Here is a 4,315-nt window from a genome sequence, read left to right on the forward strand (position 1 = left end):
AAATCCTGTATAGTCCCAAATCACACCCCTTCTGTGCACACCCTGTCTCCCGTCTCCCACTCCTTGGACAACAACAAGTCTGTGTCCAGACACACACACACACACACACACACACACACACACACACATAACATTGATCAAAAATAGGAAAGTAACTGGTATGTTGCCATATTTATTTATTTTTTATCTAATTTAACTTTTATTTAACTAGGCAAGTCAGTTAAGAACAAATTCTTATTTTCAATGACGGCCTAGGAACAGTGGGTTAACTGCCTTGTTCAGGGTCAGAACGACAGATTTTTACCTTGTCAGCTCGGGGATTCGATCTAGCAAGCTTTCGGTTACGAGTCCAACGCTCTAACCACTAGGCTACCTGCCGACATGCCATCCACATGCCATCCACATGCCATCCATATACCATCCATATACCATCTACAGTTGAAGTTGGAAGTTTACATACACTTAGGTTTGAGTCATTAAAACTTGTTTTTCAACCACTCCTCAAATTTCTTGTTAACAAACTATAGTTTTGGCAAGTCGGTTAGGACATCTACTTTGTGCGTAACACAAGTCATTTTTCCAACAATTGTTTACAGACAGATTATTTCACTTATAATTCACTGTATCACAATTCCAGTGGGTCAGAAGTTTACATACACTAAGTTGACTATGCCTTTAAACCGCATGGAAAATTCCAGAAAATGATGTCAAGGCTTTAGAAGCTTCTGATAGGCTAATTGACATAATTTGAGTCAATTGGAGGTGTACCTGTGGACGTATTTCAAGGCCTACCTTCAAACTCAGTGCCTCTTTGCTTGACATCATGTGAAAAATCGAAAGAAAACCTCCACAAGTCTGGTTCATCCTGGGGAGCAATTTCCAAACGCCTGAAGGTACCACGTTCATCTGTACAAACAATGGTACACAAGTATAAACACCATGGGACCACGCAACCGTCATACCGCTCAGGAAGGAGACGTGTTCTGTCTGCTAGAGATGAACGTACTTTGGTGTGAAAAGTGCAAATCAATCCCAGAACAACAGCAAAGGACCTTGTGAAGATGCTGGAGGAAACAGGTACAAAAGTATCTATATCCACAGTAAAATGAGTCCTATATCGACATAACATGAAAGGCCGCTCATTAAGGAAGAAGCCACTGCTCCAAAACCGCCATAAAAAAGCCAGACTACAGTTTTCAACTGCACATGGGGACAAAGATCGCACTTTTTTGGAGAAATGTCCTCTGGTCTGATTAAACAAAAATATAACTGTTTGGCCATAATGACCATCGTTATGTTTGGAGGAAAAAGGGGGAGGCTTGCAAGCCGAAGAACACCATCCCAACCGTGAAGCACGAGGGTGGCAGCATCATGTTGTGGGGGTGCTTTGCTGCAGGAGGGACTGGTGCACTTCACAAAATAGATGGCATCATGAGGAAAGAAAATGATGTGGATATATTGAAGCAACATCTCAAGACATCAGTCAGGAAGTTAAAGCTTGGTCGCAAATGGGTCTTCCAAATGGACAATGACCCCAAGCATACTTCCAAAGTTGTGGCAAAATGGCTTAAGGACAACAAAGTGAAGGTATTGGAGTGGCCATCACAAAGCCCTGACCTCAATCCTATAGAAAATTTGTGGGCAGAACTGAAAAAGTGTGTGTGCGCAAGGAGGCCTACAATCCTGACTCAGTTACACCAGCTCTGTCAGGAGGAATGGGCCAAAATTCACCCAACTTATTGTGGGCAGCTTGTGGAAGGCTACCTGATCCGTTTGACCCAAGTTAAACAATTTAAAGGCAACGGTACCAAATACTAATTGAGTGTATGTAAACTTCTGACCCACTGGGAATGTGATGAAAGAAATGAAAGCTGAAATAAATATTTCTCTCTACTATTATTCTGACATTTCACATTCTTAAAATAAAGTGGTGATCCTAACTGACCTAAAACAGGGAATTTTTACTAGGATTAAATGTCAGGAATTGTGAAAAACTGAGTTTAAATCTGTTTGGCTAAGGTGTATGTAAACTTCTGACTTCAATTGTATATGCCATCCATATGCCATCCATATGCCATCCATATGCCATCCATATGCCATCCATATGCCATCCATATGCCATCCATATGCCATCCATATGCCATCCATATACCATCCATATACCATCTATATGCCATCCATATGCCATCCATATGCCATCCATATGCCATCCATATGCCATCTATACGCCATCTATACGCCATCTATACGCCATCTATACGCCATCTATATGCCATCCATATACCATCCATATACCATCCATATACCATCCATATGCCATCCATATGCCATCCATATGCCATCTATATACCATATATATACCATCTATATGCCATCTATATACCATATATATACCATCTATATGCCATCCACATACCATCCACATACCATCTATATACCATCCATATACCATCCATATACCATCCATATACCATCCATATACCATCCATATACCATCCATATACCATCTATATACCATCTATATACCATCCATATGCCATCTATATACCATCTATATACCATCCATATACCATCTATATACCATCTATATACCATCCATATACCATCCATATACCATCTATATACCATCTATATACCATCCATATACCATCCATATACCATCCATATATCACGTCTGACTCAGTGAGCCATTCTGAGTAGAACCTTTCTAACATGATGATCAAGTAATGGTTCTTCAACGATATGGTCTATTGATTCAACGATATGGTCTATTGATTCAACGATATGGTCTATCGATTCGACGATATGGTCTATTGATTCGACGATATGGTCTATTGATTCGACGATATGGTCTATTGATTCGACGATATGGTCTATCGATTCGACGATATAGTCTATTGATTCGACGATATGGTCTATTGATTCGACGATATGGTCTATTGATTCGACGATATAGTCTATTGATTCGACGATATAGTCTATTGATTTGTATGCAATTGTTGTTCCTTGTGATTGTCATGATCTCTCTTTGTCATGTGAAGTCAAGTGACCTTGACCAAGGCCATGTACTGGAGATCCCCTTCAGCTTGTCTTTAACCGTGGAATCATTTGATTTTTCCATCACTTCAGAGGCTGATTGCCTCATCTCTGAGCCTGACCTCTGAACCTGACCTCTGAGCCTGTGTACTTACAGATAATGGAGGGAAGAGACACTAATCTAAATCATCTGAAGATAGAGATATGAGACAGATCACACATGCAGAAAATAGACCTGTGGCCCTTGCCTATCCGGAACATATAGGATACATTCTAATAGAAAGCCTTGCCAAATAGAGGGAAGGGAGTATTTGAGGGTCATGGTCATAAATGTATGTCCATTGTCTATTATGACTAGTGTGTTAGGTAGTCTGGCGTGGGAAACAATTATGGGTGTGTGTTTACTTTCAATGTAATACTTATTTCTATGTTACGTTGAGGAATAAAGGTTTTCTTTCATCCATCCATCCATCCATCCATACTGGATCAGAAAGCTAATTGTGCTTTTTGAAAGCAGGACATGGTGATCATGACAGTTTGATCCTAACTGATTACTGAACCTGGTAAGTCTGATATAGGTCATTTGTGCTGTACTGAAGTGTGTGTTGTGGTTCTTCTCTCCACAGGCTCACATTGCATCAGTCATGTGGATGAAGTTGAGGGGTGGTTTTGAGAGGAATTAATACATAGTTCTATTGCTGTGCCGTTCAGCTTCCCCACAATGCCTTTGGATTTGACCAAAAACAGCACCAGACACAAACAGTGACACGCTACCTGCCTGGTCCATGGTGCGACTGTGAGCTAAACGGGCTCCGCTCTGGTTACCTTTTTCCCCCTCCTCCCCCCACACTCTCTAGTTTGCTTCCCCACTTACTCGCTCTCTGTAACTCTTTCCTCACAGTAACGCTCTCCTTCTCACAGTCACTCTCTCCTCTCTCTATAACTCTCTCCTCATAGTCACTCTCTCCTCAGTCACTCTCTCCCTCTCTAAATAACGCTCTCCTCACAGTCACTATCTCCTCTCTCTATAACACTCTCCTTCTCACAGTCACTCTCTCCCTCTCTAAATAACGCTCTCCTTCGCACAGTCACTCTCTCCTCTCTCTATAACGCTCTCGTTTTCAGTCACTCTCTCCCTCTAACTCTCTCCCTCTCTCTAACTCTCTCCTTCTCACAGTCACTCTCTCCTTGTCTCTAACTCTCTCCACATAGCCACTCTCTCCTTCTCAGTCACTCTCTCCTTCTCTATATAACGCTCTCCTCAGTCACTCTCTCCCTC

The 4,315-nt window shown here is 41.6% G+C and overlaps 1 long non-coding RNA gene across 1 annotated transcript in view; it reads left to right on the forward strand.

The window, feature by feature from the left end:
* The window catches only part of LOC115149403 (uncharacterized), a 21,922-nt gene extending 17,903 nt beyond the window's left edge, over positions 1 to 4,019 (forward strand). Inside the window, exon 4 of the long non-coding RNA XR_003866859.1 lies at positions 3,663 to 4,019. This is a non-coding gene — a long non-coding RNA (uncharacterized LOC115149403). The remainder of the gene's footprint in view (positions 1 to 3,662) is intronic.
* The last annotated feature ends 296 nt before the right edge of the window (positions 4,020 to 4,315 follow it).

The sequence above is a fragment of the Salmo trutta genome, chromosome 15, assembly GCF_901001165.1.
Source record: "Salmo trutta chromosome 15, fSalTru1.1, whole genome shotgun sequence".
Lineage (NCBI taxonomy): Eukaryota > Metazoa > Chordata > Actinopteri > Salmoniformes > Salmonidae > Salmo > Salmo trutta.